The sequence below is a fragment of the Leucoraja erinacea genome, chromosome 28, assembly GCF_028641065.1.
Source record: "Leucoraja erinacea ecotype New England chromosome 28, Leri_hhj_1, whole genome shotgun sequence".
In the NCBI taxonomy this organism is placed as follows: domain Eukaryota; kingdom Metazoa; phylum Chordata; class Chondrichthyes; order Rajiformes; family Rajidae; genus Leucoraja; species Leucoraja erinaceus.
The window spans coordinates 15,603,222-15,619,378 of NC_073404.1; the positions used below are offsets into that span (position 1 = coordinate 15,603,222).

The 16,157-nt window shown below is 39.4% G+C and overlaps 1 protein-coding gene across 2 annotated transcripts in view; it reads left to right on the forward strand.

Annotated features, from left to right (window-relative positions):
* Positions 1 to 43: 43 nt before the first annotated feature.
* The window catches only part of rffl (ring finger and FYVE-like domain containing E3 ubiquitin protein ligase), a 32,394-nt gene continuing 16,280 nt past the window's right edge, over positions 44 to 16,157 (forward strand). The window contains exons 1-2 of one of the 2 annotated variants that reach the window (XM_055657852.1): positions 45 to 481; positions 3,745 to 3,786. The gene's annotated coding sequence lies outside the window, so the exon portion shown is untranslated. Of the gene's footprint in view, positions 482 to 3,744; positions 3,787 to 16,157 lie in introns of both variants that reach the window. The other variant, XM_055657853.1, reaches the window with a different exon arrangement.

The window sequence follows — 16,157 nt, forward strand, 5'->3', positions numbered from 1 at the left end:
AATGCCGTGCCGCGTGTTCTCACCTAACGTCGGAAGGCGTCGAATCGCCGGGTTAGTCCTCCGTTAAGGGGGCGCGGTTTGCGCGGATGGTTTTTGCCAACGATACATCAACACTGCGCCAAGAGCATCCCCGCGTTCACTGTGTTCGGGATGGTCCTCCAGCGCCAGGGGGAGGGCAGGGAGCCTAGCCCGACGCGCGCGCGCACCGCGTTGATCGTCACGCTCGCTCGCGGGCGGGGCGCGCGGTGTCGGTTGGAAGCCGAGGCGGAAGGTTGAGCGGGTCACTGGGTGCGGGCTCGTCACTTTCCCCTCCTCCCCCATTGTTTTGGTGCTGCTTCTGTTCTGTGTGTTCTCTTCGCCATCCGCCAGCCCACCACTTCTCTTCCCATTTACAACCATCGCATGTCCAACGTAGTACGGAGCTGCTGATGAAACGAAGTAAGGAAAAGTTTTGGAAAAGGAACACGGGCTAGTCGCGTAGGTAAGGAAGTTGCTGACACCGGTGTGTGTATGTTGGGAATGGTGTACGTTACCACACAAGGAAGCGAAACTGCGCTGGGTCTGCCTCAAACATATTTACCAAATGCCAACCATACTTTTAAACACACATTTCAACTTAATCCACCGACGCCTTCTCCTTACTACAACTTGAATTATTTGTTAACCTGTTGTGCGTTTTGTTTAAATAAACATATATGATTGGTGTTGACATTTTTGTTACTCTTCCGGTACAGAAGAGTAGTGTTCAGTGATATCTGATTTCTTGAATATCTAGTGAACCGTAGCTGGAAGTATGTAGGAAAATATGATTGTTACAAAAATGCTGAAGGATAGTAGCTGCCAGAATAGTTAAAGGTATACAGCTGAAGGACAAAACCCCTTAGGATTTTTGGAACAATCATATTCTCCTGTATAGTTCTAACAATGGTTGGCAGTAAATCCTAATTGACCATGGGTGTTTTACAAACTACAAATGTGAAAGATTTCATTTTGTCTGGTTTAGCTACACTGAAGCCTGAGGAAAGTAGTCTATATATTGAATACTAATGGATTTTAACAACAAGTTTTACCTTCTGCATGTGTGTTTAAAATTTGTAACATAAAGTAGGTTTAGTGAAAATATTGTATAATGTTTCTGATGCAAGAGTTCTTGTTTATTGATTTGACCAGTTTTCATTTTGAAGTTGTTTTGGATGTTTTGTCACGTTTATTTCAACTAACAGTTGTTACAATGGGTGGTTTATTTTTGCAGTTCAATGTCTATAAATACAATAACATCACCAGGGGAATGTAACAATGAGATGGCCTGTTACATAAACAAGATTTTGTGGATCTTGTATTTGCCTTAATCAATGCTTCAGTCCATAGGTAGATACATTGAATTACTCCAAGATAAGGCCAAGAAACAAATTAAATTGCTTCATTCTAAAAATCTTATATTTATTTCATTTTCATTAAAAAAAACATTGCACTGATCGTTCTAACTGGTCACATCAAAATGCATTCTTCTCTTGTGCTCCCTTTTAAGCTAATACCCAAGTACGGTTGGTTTCTTCCTCTTTGACTTACCTGGCATCCTTTCTTGGAATTGATTGGAAAGAGTATTTCCTCTGTCCTTTTTGTTCATAAGGAATAGCAAGGTAGTCTGTGGTTTTGCCTGTAAACAACAGACTATGTATGGAATTGCCGGTTTTATATCTGCTTTGAAATAAATGAATGGCAAATAGTTCTATACTCTAGATCTGAATGTTTTTTTTCCAAAATACCCGTGTTAATTTCAGGTCCATGGATAGGGCCGGTTTGGAGGTATATGGGCCAAACGCAGGCAGATGGGACTAGTGTAACTGGGATATGTTGGCTGGTGTGTGCAAGTGGGCCAAAGGGCCTAATTTCATGCTGTATGACTCTAATTTTGTGATCGTTTGTTAGCGTTTCCTTTTCAACTGGTGAAGGTCAACATTTTCTCTGGGTCTTGCTATCTTTGCTTTAATCTTTGAAGTACAGGTAGTATGGTACACGGTTGAATCTTGATTACTGATTTTGACAGGCAGTGGCAGAAATATTGTAATTGGTGTCCAGTGGAAGTTTTCATTTATTGGTTTATTTTTAAGTGCCACTTACTATTTTGGCTTGTGACCAGGCGAGGTTTTCTTGATTTTTTTTTTTTTTGGACACATGTGGATATTATGATGTTCCTGACCTTCAAATTAATGCCTGTAAACTCACATGTCGGGTGGCATGTACATTAGGAAAAATATAAATGTTCGGGAGATCGTGGAAGATAGAAAAGTCTTGGGACTCAATTGAAAATGGGATGGGTAGCAGAAGTCCGCAAAAAGATGTGGTTTGCTCCCAATTGCTTCTAATGAAGCATTTGCCAAAAACAAAGAACACTGCGAGCAAGGAGGAAGCTTGTAGGGAAGACAAAGTTTGCAAGAATAGCAATTGTATTCACATACACTGTAATCCATTTTTAAAACAAAATGCTGGCAGCCAGTGCAATTTTATAGATACACAAGTTGTGAATAACTTTATAACAGTATTTATGGTAAACACCTATGATTTTGAAGGATTCATTCAGTTGCAATAAATCTGAAGTTTCTGTCAGGTTTTGAAAATCTCTATTATTCATCTACTAGTCTCTAACCATTTCCATGTGAATATGCACCCAAAATTTTCCACTCCTCTGACAGTTAATGGACTTCCGAAGCCTCTTGCCATATCATTTTCAGCTGTGTATCTGCTGTAGTTCTCCATGTTAAATCTTTACTTCTCTAGGTATCAATATGTAACCATCTGTATTTCCATGTCTATGAATACATTGTGGCTTAACAATGAACTAATAGCACCTATGTGAATACAATTGCTATTCTTGCAAACTTTGTCCTCCCTACAAACTTCCTCCTTGTTTGCAGTGTTCTTTGTTTTTGGCCAATGCATTTTCATTAACATTTAAACTGCCAACAGAGGGTCCTGATACAAAATCTCGCCGACCTATGTTATCCAGAGATGCTGCCTGACCCAATGGGTTACACCAGCACTGTTTAAAAATTTCCATTGCAATTTGCTAATTCATTAATTATACCATGTGGTTGCTGATCTTAAAGAAAAAATAATCATGAACTATTTTGTATTAAATTGAAGAATATTTGCATCAGTAAGTACTGTGTACTTTTAAATTCCAAAACTATTTCTAACATTCAGATATTTCAGAAAATTTGAATATTAATTTTGATTAATTTTGCATTCTATGTGCCAACTAGGAAATTGAGCATTCTGTTCTTAACATTTCTGAGCATTTTAAGGTTAAGCCGAAAGCAGGGCATTTAAAAAGCTTTGAACTATATATAAAAACACAAACTGGCTCAAAAGAGATATTGATTTGAGCAGGGAACGACAGGTTTAAATATGGCCAAAGAGCTTGATGGATTGAAAACAATATGTGACAATTTGAGAGTTTTTTTAAGGAGTCTCCATTCTTGACTTTTTGTTGGACAATGTTCACAGATTTCAGCAACCCCTGACCTTTATTTCAAATGGCAGTGCTTACAATGAATATGACGTGTACATTTTAAAATGAAAATCCAATAATTTGCTTGCAAATATAGTTTGATATTTATGTAGTTTCCATCTGTTTTAGTTGAGAAGCCAGGGTTGTAAGACTGTACTTATCGAGATAAATTGAAATAGATAGTAATAGCATTTTTTATTATTAAGTAGTGTTATTGTGGTGTGTAATTACAGATCACTCTCCCAAAGGTGAGGTGAAGACTGCTGCCAATTCAGGTGAGTGTGTGCTGCCTGCTCTGGTCCTCATCAAAGTAGATTAATTGTTGAAGCAGGTAAATGTGCCCAATGCAGCCTTCACTTTCTGAGATTATACAGATAATTATGTGAATATCTCTTGTGTATTCTGTAGCCAGAGCTAGAAGACTAATGCCTCTTCAATTTCAGAAATCTTGAGAATTTTATGAAGGCAGTCAACATGTAGCTACTGTAAATTCCTGAGGGTAATATAAATCCAGGTTAGGGTTTCAAATTAGGATGGCTGAATGAATGCACAACAAAGCATTGTTTGGTTCTATCATATGGTATGGATCTCTTTTATGCATTACATATAAAAGTCTTGTTAAAGCAAGTATGAAAAATGATATGCACTGAATGCCCATGTGTTGAAATACTTCATTATTATATTAGAAAAATCAACTGATCATTCTACAAGTTGTTTTATAAACTTGAGAATGTTTATTAAATCTTGGACTTGCCACTAATAAAATGGCTTGTTTTGTGCAAACCAGGCTTGAATCTGGACAAACCCAGAAATTAATGATAAGAAAATTGCTTACAATTTTCTATCACGTTGGTTCATTTCATAATGTGTTAATGCAACATTTTTGAAAAATAAACACTTTATTTGTATCTCAAAGTGCTTACTTTGTAAGTGATCACATGTAGTTCGATGCAGCATCTGATTTGCACATGTATGCGATTTAATGAATTAAGTGATGTTTGTTGAGAAATACATTTTGGGAGAACGCAAGAGGAATTCCCTACTCTAAACTGTGCCATGGAATTCTTAGCAATTGGCCGGACAGGTAGATCATACCTTGATTTGACTTGATTTAGTGCATTGGAAATTCAAATTGAATTATATGTTTGAATTTGGATTAGAGTATGAACCCACAACCTTCTAACTCTTTAAGTAAGAGCGCTACCATCTGCCCTGACTATGCTTAATTATGGAAGATTTGTGCAATGCCTTTCAGTCATATGACGTTGTCCTGAAGTGAAAATATCACCATTCAGTCATGCCTCTTGGTAAACGACATTTTCACTTCAGGACATTGGCCTGACACATGCCAATGGCTCGTATCCCAAGCTGAATTGCCTTCAGGATTTATCCATAGCTAAAGTTACATTTAACAGAATGGGAGGCCCATGTCAGAAAGAGGCCAAACGAGACCAAGGAGGCTCTGAATCCCATTCCCATGCCGACCTTTCTGTCCTGGGCTGCCTCCATTGCCAGAGTGAGGCCACGCACAACCCGGAGGAACAGTATTCGTATTCCCAACAATATGAACATTGAATTCTCCAATTTTAGGTAACTAATAGCTGCCCCCTTTATTTTCACTGCCCCTTCTCTCCCCTCTGCCCCGCTTGGACACGCACCTCCAGCTTTTTTGTAAGCTGTCATTTGCAGTTCTCTGTTTCTATATTTCTCAAAGGAGCCTAGATCAACGAATGGACTGAATAAGTTCAAGTTGGAGAAATCTGTGACATGGAGCAAACATTGGAGAAAAGCTTGTTTCTTTAAAAATATATTACCAACGTCAATTATAATCAAAACTGCCAAACAAAACTGTAATCAAATAATCAGTAGAGATTTCATTTGGATGCATTTGCACGACTGGGATAAATAAGGCAACAAAAAGCGAGAGTTCTGTGGATAAAATGGTGAGGAAAATGAAGCAGACGAAGTGCAAGTATTTGCAAACATACAACTGGTCCACAAGGGAAAAAAAGTAAGATTAAGATAATGCATTATTGCTATTGGGTAGGGTTCCAGGATTGAGATCCAGAAGGGAAATTGGTGATGTCCTAGAGTACTTGCTACAGTCATTGTCCATGGTGCAGTTGAAGTAGCTTGAGAAAGTAACTGTTGCATTTTGTATATCGTACACACTGCAGTTAAAGTGGGAGCTTGATGGAGATAATAAATGCTCAGAGTGTTAGTTAGACTGCAAGGGAAGCATATTATGTTGTACCCGATGAGTTAGAAGTAGGCTGACTTGTAGGACATGAAAGACTTTGAGGCATCAATCACTGCAGGATACCCTCTTTCGGACCTCTTGTATTCATGGTATTTGTCTGGCAGGTTAATTTAAGTTTCTGATCCTTATCTGCTTATTCTGTGGCCCAGTTGTTAATTGTCTGATACTAGACCGTATCGGAATTATGTCTAGATCTTGCAGCATGTGGCCATAAATTAATTTGTTGAGAAGTGAAAATGAAATTGAAAGTTATGCAAACATCCCCACATCTGACCTTGTAATGGAAGGAAGATCTTTGAAAGGAGGTTGAGCCCAGAACATTACCGTGAGGAACTTCTGCAGTGATACCTTAGGACTGAGCTGATCTCGCTTTAGCAATCACATGCATTATCCTTTGTACAACTTATGACTTGGATGTTTTTCTCTTTTAGTCCATAAATTTGTTTTTCCAGAGCTCATTAACACCATAGTAGGGTTAATACTGCCTCAAAATCTGGGTTAGTTACCCTCACCTCCCTCCTTTCTGGAATTCAGTTTCTTGGTCCATGTTTAAACCAAGGATGTGATGAAATATTGAACTGCGTGGTCTTGGCATATCCAAACTAAAGATTAGTGAATAAGTACCTCCAAAGTTTACTTTTAAAGAAAAGGTAGCCGAGGCACTGGATGGACTAAAAATCAAAGAAAAGTTTAGGAAAGGCTAGCCATAAAATAAACATCACTATTTCCTAGGTTGCAGAGGGAGGGAATTATGAGGGCAGTACCATAATTTTCCAATCTGCTTTAGACTAGTGGTTTGCTGCAAGAAACTTAAATCCAGGCAAACCTCAGTTGGTCAAGAATGCGATAATACAAGAAAGCCACCATGGATTTGTTCAAAAACAAATCGTGTTGAATTTTTATTGTAACAATAAATCGGCTTGTACTCGCTAGAATTTAGGAGATTGAGGGGGGATTTTATAGAAACTTACAAAATTCTTAAGGGGTTGGACAGGCTAGATGCAGGAAGATTGTTCCCGATGTTGGCAAAGTCCAGGACAAGGGGTCACAGTTTGAGGATAGAGGGGAAATCCTTTAGGACCGAGATGAGAAAAACATTTTTCACACACAGAGTGGTGAATCTCTGGAACTCTCTGCCACAGAAGGTAGTTTCAGACTGATCAGGGGTGGGGGTGGGTGGTGACTAAGAAAGGGAAAAGGAGGAGAGCCGGAAGTCTGGAGGGTGGGAGGAGACATCAGGGAGCTGACATCACGGACTAACAGAATTGGGAGAAGTCGATGTTCATGCCCCCGGGGTGCAGACGCCCCATACGGAATATGAGGTGCTGTTCCTCCAATTTCCGGTGCTGCTCGCTGTGGCCATGGAGGAGACCCAGGACAGAGAGGTCGGAGTCGGAGTGGGAGGGGGAGTTGAGATGTTTATTGGACCCGTTCATTTGGCTATATCCTTAAGAGGGCTCGAAGGGCCGAGTTAGATGTTGCCCTTGTGGCTAACACATTTGTTCAAACACAAGCAGGTAATCAGGGGGTATGGATGGACACAGAAGTGCAGCAGCATCTATGGACGAGGATACTGACTGATCAGGGGTGGGTTGGACAAGATCAGACATGATCCTATTGAATGGCGGTGTAGGCTCGAAGGGCCGAGTGGCCTACTCCACCTATTTTCGATGTTTCTATAACAGTGATTATGAGAATACTGCAACTGTTATGTGTGTATGGAGTTCGGAACACAGTTGTTCAAACAAGCAGTAGTAATGTTAATAAGAAACTGCGAATATGCATCACAGGATGGTGATGGCTGTTGCTTTTTGGACTTCAAAGACATAAAGTGCCCTCCATAATGTTTGTGACAAAGACCCATCATTTGTTTATTTGCCTCTGTACGCCACAATTTAAGATTTGTAATAGAACAAAATCACATGTGGTTAAAGTGCACATGAAGGGGAAATCCTGCTTGACTAATCTTCTGGAATTTTTTGAGATGTGACAAGTAAAATGGATGAAGGAGAGCCAGTGGATGTAGTGTATCTGGTCTTTTGGAAAGCCTTTGATAAGGTCCCACACAGGAGATTAGTGGACAAAATTAGAGCACATGGTATTGGGGGTAGGATATTGACATGGAGAATTGGTTGGCAGATAGGAAACAGAGTATGAATAAAGGGGTCCCTGTCAGAATGGCAGGCAGTGGCGAGTGGAGTACTGCAAGGCTCGGTGTACCGCAAGGCTCGGTGTTGGGGCCACAACTATTTACAATATAAATGATTTAGATGATGGAATTATAAGTAACACTAGCCAGATTTGCAGATGCCACAAAGCTGGGTGGCAGTGTGAACTGTGAAGAGGATGCTAGGAGGTTGCAGGGTGAGTTGGACAGGTTAAGTGAGTGGGCAGATGCAGTATAATGTAGATAAATGTGAGGTTATCCACTTTGGAGGAAAGAACAAGGGGGAAGATTATTATCTCAGTGGTGTCAGATTAGGAAAAGGGGAAATGCAACGAGACCTGACTGTCCTTGTACACCAGTCACTGAAAGTAAATATGCAGGTACAGCAGGCAGTGAAGAAACCTAATAGCATGATGGCCTTCATAACGAGAGGATTTGAGTGTAGGTCCTTCTGCAGTTGTACAGGGCCCTGGTGAGACCACACCTGGAGTATTGTGTGCAGTTTTGGTCTCCTAATTTGAGGAAGGACATCCTTGCTATTGAGGCAGTGCAGCGTAGGTTCACAAGGTTAATCCCCGAGATGGCAGGGCTGTCATATGAGAAAAGATTTTAGAAGTATGAGAAGTACTTATACTAACGTATAAAATTATAAAAGGACTGGACAAGCTAGATGCAGGAAAAATGTTCGCAATGTTGGGGGAGTCCAGAACCAGGGGCCACAGTCTAAGAATAAAGGCCATTTGTAGGCCATTTAAAACCGAGATGAGAAAAAACTTTTTCATCCAGAGAGTTGTGAATTTGTGGAGTTCTCTGCCATTGAAGGCAGTAGAGGGAAATTCACTGGATTAATTTAAAAGTTAGATAGAGCTCTAGGGGCTAGTGGGAATCAAGGGATATGGGGAGAAGGCAGGCACGGGTTACTTCACATTTTCCTACATTAAATTCCATTTGCCAACTTTTCGCCCACTTACTCAAACACGACTTTTGTGCCAGATTCAAGTTCTTGAATTTTAAACAGCCTTCTCCTCGGTAACCCTTTGCTGTGTTGGTGCACTGAAGATGATAGTGCATCTCATCATCCATCTTCCTGCCATTGCTGAGAGGTAAGGTGCGGTCCATATTTTCCACCATCTAGCCTTGCGTCATCAACGAAGGAGGGACCGTGTTGGAACACGCTGATAGAGGACTTCTCTCATGCAAGTAGTGATGGTAAGGCCCATCCTCTTGAATGCTTCAGTGAAAGAGGCAATGATGACTTGGAGCTCGAAGCTCTGTGAAAATACCTGCATATCTGCGTACAGAACAACAGAGGAGGATGACTGAACGTTGGTGCCTTCCCTCAGTGGGAAACTTTGATTCCGCTGTGTGGGGATATTTGTGTTAAAGACTATCTTGTTCTGTGTTTTTTTTAAATTCTTATGGCTGTATGGTGACCACTAATTTCACTATACCAATTATTGCATGTGACAATAAATGTCTCGTGTCTCTTGGCTTGTCTTCTTACAGCTGCTCAACTCCGGTGGTTGGCCTTGCTTCTGGACTATAGACATCATACGTTGGACAGTTTCCCATTAATTTCTGTCCACTCCAGCGTGAAGTCTGGTTCAGCTGAGGTGCAGCTTGTGATGAAAAAGACTTTCTAAATATTTTATATTTAATCGTAATCGTAATGAATTTGAGCCAGTCATTTCCAAGACTCTAATATCCTTTCTTCACAAAGGTTATTAATGCTTCTGTATGTAACAAGTTTTGAAAATTTGCAAATAGTTAACCATTATTAGTCCCTTCATTTTTTTTCAGCTGCTCTCAGTTGTATTCTCACCTTGGCCCTCCTTTCAAAACCAGGGTATAATAGTCTCTAATGCCATATCATTCTCAATCTCTTTTATAAGCATGCTCCTTGATAATTTCACTTGTTTTTAAACTGCCATTGTGCAGTATGATTGCATATTCAATCTTAAATTGTTGCCTGCTATTGGCAGACTATAATCTCAATTTGTATCTCCATTTAATATTCAATTAAGATAACTTGTTTTGTTTTCGCCCTAAATTGCGTTAAATTGTATGTATGATGTTAGTGAACACCGTGTCTTGCCCTTTAATTACATTTTTGGGTAGCTACCTATTGTAGCGCCTTCAGCATTGAGAATTGATTTCTGGAATCCCCATTCTCCACAAGCATCCTATTCGGCTATTATTGCTGTTTAAATAGAACATTGTTTAAATCTTTTTAATGTATCAAAAAACAGAAATCGAAATGATTGATTATAATAAATAAACCACTTTTTTTTCTTATGTATTATACAATCATATGGGATTGTGATACTTGTTTGAGATTCAGAAATTTGATGAGTCCTCTGTTTAAATGTACTTTAACGTGAAAGATCTTTTGGATAATGAAGTGGTGGAATCTGGGTAAGAAATGCTAAGCACTTATTAAGGTTAATTTTAATGCAGCTTTGATGGAATCACCTCCTGAATCTAACCTACATCTCTTGCATAGTATTTAATACGCTTAACACGGATGTCTAAAATACTGCATGTTGAAGATTCGGAGCTAGGTAGAATTCTGTAAATAGGTAAACGATCAAAAAAAAAAAATCTCACGATCCAAATGTTTCCATAAATGTTGTATTATTATTTGGATATTAATTTTGGTTATCACATCCAGGTCTATTGTTGAAGAGATATCTGGGCATTGTAATTGTATTAAAATGTGTAACATGCTTTAGAACTTCTAAATTAGTTTGGAGATTTACCCTTTTAGTTTTCAATTTGTTTGATACATGCTGTCAACATGATGCATTGTTCTTAATGATGTATGATCACTAGAGTGATGCATTTATGAACATGAAAACAAGTTGATGCTACGGTAGACATTGTCTAAGCCCCACACAAATAGAACCCAGGTCGCTGGTACTGAGACAACAGTTCTACGAGCTCTGCCACCAGAAAAATAACTATCAACTGCCATAGTTCAATTATGACTCAGTAACCCTACAGCTCTTGAAGTAAACTTCCAAGTACTTTTTGAACTTGACACTGCTTTCTACGTCTGCAGCTTGTTAGTTGTTAGGAAATGAGTTACATAAATATTGGATGCTCTGGAGCTGCGTCTGCACTACGAAGGCACCCGGAAAGGACCTGGCAGTGATAGTGGAGAGTTCTGTGCGGCGATCGATGATGGTGCCGACTTACGGACGAGGACGGACAACGTGGAGTGAGGCTGCCGCTGCCTAGGGAAGGAACGACGGAGGACCCGGCATGTGGGGACTGCCGTGAGGGAGGGGGAAGAGCAATGGAGGACCTGGTGTGGGGGAACTGCCGTGATTGAGGGGGAGCACAATGGACTGGAGGACCTGGCGTGGGGGGGGACTGCCGAGAAGGGGTAAGGGGAGAACAAAGGCGGACCTGGCGCGGATACTGTGTATACTTTGTAACTTTGTCAGCACCCTTATACCTTGGGTATACAAGCAAGGAATTTCACTGTGATTTGTCACGTGACAACGTGTTCATTCAGCTACAATCCTGATCTCATGCGAGTGATCAGTGTGAAAATAAAGCATGGGATTGACGTGAAAACATGAAAAGCAAGTTTTTTGGAGAGTGACTTTATAGAAGTATGCGAGGTAGCAATTGATTTGAAAAGAGCTAATCTGAAATGTTTCTAATTAAAATTAAACAGTTAAATGGAGATAAGTGCACAACTGCAAAACAATTAACAGATGTTGGGATTGATACCAGGTGATTTTTTTTTTCCCACAGTTGGTTCATGTCAAAAATATGAAATTACTTGATGTATTACTAAAGGAAATCCCAGTTTGATTGCAATGGTGTGATGTACTGGCTTAAATTTGACACATTGCTGCTTATAAAGATTAAATTATAGCAATTAGGTAGACAATTTTTTCAGATTCTGTAATTAAAGTCAACTTCCTAGGTGTAAATATCACTAGTAATTTGCATTAGTTGATGCTATGGCTATGAAAGCACACCACTTCTACTGCCTAAGAAAGCTAAGGAAATGTTGCATGTCTCCAGTGATTCAACAATTTTTACAGATGCACCCGACAAAACTTCCTATCCTTGATGCTGCCTGTCCCGCTTAGTTACTCCAGCATTGTCTACCTTCAGTTTAAACCAGCATCTTCAGTTCCTTCCTACATAAAGCATCCTATCCGACTGTTTTCGCAGCTTGGATGGCTACCGTTCTGCTCATGGCCGCAAGAAATTGCAGGGATTTATAAACGCAAGACCATCACACTAACCAGCCTCTACCATCCTTTGCCCCCCCCCCCCCCCCCATCAACTCCATGCTGCCTTGAAAAAGCAGCCAATATAATTAATGACTGTTCACTCCTTTGGTGTTTTCACTTCTACCCTCTCCTGTTGGGCAGAAGATATAAAAGCTTGAAATCATGCGTCATCAGATTCAAGAACAGCTTCTTCCCCACTGTTATCCTACTTGAACAGACTGCATATGCTGAGGATGAATTCTGATCTTCCAATCTGCCTATTGCACCCCTTGCACTTGTTTTTATCTGCACTTTGTAGCTGAATTCTGTTTATTTTCACTTTCACAATACCTGATATACCTATCATAGTTTGCCTGGACGGCAAGTAAAACAAAACTGCGCTGTATCTCATTATGTAACAATAATAAGTAAATATAATGTATCTAATCAGTTCACAAAATTATCATACTTTACTGGATTTAAAAAAAATCTTTGCTTTGCTACTCTGAAAAGCACACCTCTTAAATAGGATCTCTGTAGTTGAGAGTTAGTCATTTTGGGAATCCCTTCTCAACATATTGTACCATAAAGGGTTACCTTCCAATGGTTTATTAAAAAATCATAACAGATTATCTACAAATTAAAGCACAGATAACTTGTGTCCGTTTTATTCCTCAGGAGCTTTGTCTTTCTTATTTTGTCTATATATCTTATTTCTATCTGTCATGTAATTAATGCCTGCTTAAGTTCTTCTTGATCTATTTCCTTCAGCAGCTTCATCTATTAATAAATTCTTCTACTCTGTGTGATTATATTTTTCTTGGCCTGGTAAAGTAAGTCAGGTGTTGTTTGATATCAGAAAGATGATATCAAAAATGTGATATCACTTGGCTTATTCAATCAAACAGTAAAATGGAAATTAGATTTGTTTTATTCGGTTTTGAACAATTTTGTAGTTAACTGCTTTATGGATATTGTATATGTGTGAGATTAGAAGCTGGTTATCTTGCAGCTAGTGACTCATCTTCAGTCTGCCTACAATCTTTCCACCACCTGCAAGGTACAAGTCAGAAATAGTTTTGTTTTTTTATTGTCACCTGTGCAATAATAATGTTTATTATTGTCACCAAGGTACAGTGAAAAGCTTTGTCTTGTATGCTACCCTGCACGGAAAAAATTATGATTGATTACAATCAAGCCATCCACAGTTTACAGATAAAGTATAACGGGTACATACATTTAGTGTAAGATGAAGACCGATTGGAAAATAGTTCAAAGGTTTCCAATGATGTGGATGTGGGGAGATCAGGACTGCACTTGAGCTGGTAAAGAGGACGATTTAGTTGCCTGATAACAGCAGCGGCGTAATTGAATATTGTTCACTTGCCTAGATAAGTGTAATCCCAATCGGTTTCAAAACTTGATATCACCCTGAAGCAATTAGACCATTCGCTTCCTTAAATATTCACTCCTTTTCCCACTGGTTGTCTGTGGCTAAAGTGTGAGGATCATCTTCAAGATCAATTGCAGTAGTTTATCATAGCTTCTTCAAAAGTAGCACCCAAAATCACCTTCTTGTGGACAAATATGGATGTATGATACTTTGCCAATAACAATATTCCACAATATTTGCAATGTATTCAATATTCCATAGCTGAATATAAAAAGACCAGGCTGTTAAATATGCCAAGTCTTAAATAAAAAATCAGCTTGTTATTTCTGCTGGAAATGGAAAATAAATTCCACTTGGTATTAATGGAAACCTTGCATGATCTTTTTTGTTTACAGGTCTTTTATGGCCTAGTTGTTGCATCTAGAGTTATTATGTTCTAGCATTGGAACAAATTATGAATTGTTCCAGGTTTACATCTGAATAAGTAGAATTGCAGAGTGAATAAGTAGAATTGCAGACTTCTATGAAAATGGAGGCATAACATCTTAATGTTGTCTAGAGATTCACATGCATTCTCCTGAATTCAGTCATACGAAATGTAATGCCTCTTGGGTACATTTTTATGGCTGTTTTAGTCTTCCTTCTGTGTTTACTAATCAGTACTCGTTTTCCCCCTAGAATTATTACCTGATGTTTATCTTTGTTACTTGTTTTGAATACGTTATGTCACGGTTGGATTTTTTTTTGCATAATAGAAATGTATGCAGCAGTAAATAATTAAAAAACTAGAAAATCAAATGTGACATTTCATGTAGAGTTATGAAGTTGAAACCCATCTGATTCTGGTTCTTGTGACAAGTACACTATCAAAATAGTTGAATGTATAAAGTGCAGCTTTTTTACATTTAATACATTACAATTCTACTTGTATGACTGACTTGGCAAATGAAATTCCTCATGTTGCAAAACATACTTAGCTAATAAAGTATTATTGTGATTATGGTGGACAATATTAATAATCCAAAAGTGACCTCCAATCTCATTTTATCACTTAATTTATTTAATTATGCCTAAAATTAAAATACTGTTGTAACTCAGAGTTATCTGATTATCATGACACAACTGTTTCACCGAATCCTTGCAGGGAAGAAAATTGCTGCCCTTTTGTTATACCTTCTTGGTGTGGGTTAAACATGGGCAAATAAATCTGCTGATTGTCCTCTCTATTGATCAATCAAGAGAGATGCATGAAACTGCAGTTACTGGTTTACAAAGAAAAATACCAAAGTGCTGTAGTAAATCAGCAGGTCTTGCAGAATCTCTGGGTCATGAATAGCGAGGGTCACAGCATGAAGGGAAAATCAACTACTTCCCTTCACCAATCAACTTACCATAGATCAGCTCTCTGGTCACTGACCATTGGACAATGGAGGTGGAGAAGAAGGCTACTGTGTAGGAAGGAACTGCAGATGCTGGTTTAAACCGAAGATAGACACAAAATGCTGGAGTAACTGAACGGGACAGGCAGCATCTCTGGATAGAGGGAATGGGTGACGTTTGGGGTCGAGGCCAGTCTGAAGAAGGGTCTCGACCCGAAACATCACCCATTCCTTCTATCCAGATATGCTGCCTGTCCTGGTGATCCATAATATTTGCAGCAACCACCTCCATGCAAATTAGGATAGGTTGAAAACTGATTAAACAGCATAAAACTGGGAATCAATGAAAGGCCATGGCTATAAGCAGCAGGATTATATTACAGTTTGTAACATGAAGGAATATAGTATAATTTTTCTCTTGTGTTTACGGTTCAACAAAGAATAAAAGAACGAATCCCGAACAATACCAGGTGTAGGTAATGTGCCAACCTGGTGAGGCTACATCAAAGGGCAAATGTATTCTAAGCTGGAGAAAAAGCACACTCCGGCAGTGCTGAGTGATCCCACTCCACTGGATTGGATCAAAGCTCAGCAGTGCTACCACACTCAGTGAATGGATATGTCACCCTCGGATTGAGGAACCTGCGATATGAGTGCAAAAGAAAGGACTGAACCATATACTACCATTTTCAGCCAGAAATACTAACTGTTTAATTTACACCAGCATCCTTCTGCAGATCAAATATTTGGTATTTTGGCTGAAAATGATACTAGATGGTTCAGTTAATTTAATCATTGTGCTGTCAAGAAATGACTGGGTGCAGTAGATGGAGCAAATAAGCCAGACAGCAGCCTGGCTTCAGTGCTAAAGACTTGTATCCCAGAACAATGCTTTTGGCTAAGGCTGTTCCATTTCAGCAACAACACTTGCAAACCTAACAAATCTGGGAATCATCGAGATTTGCCTTTCGACAAAAAGCAGTACACTCCAATCCATCCAATTACCTACTCATCATGAGCAGTGAAGGGAACTCGTATCATCACGTGTCAAACAGCACCTGATGACCAGCTCCTCGTGTTCCAGTTTGGTTTGGCCGGTACGAATCTTGTTGGTCTAATTTACAACCTTGATCCAAAAAAGGCAACGTTTCGGGCCGAAACCCTCTTCAGACTGTTGCCTTTTTCCTTTGCTCCATATATGCTGCTACACCC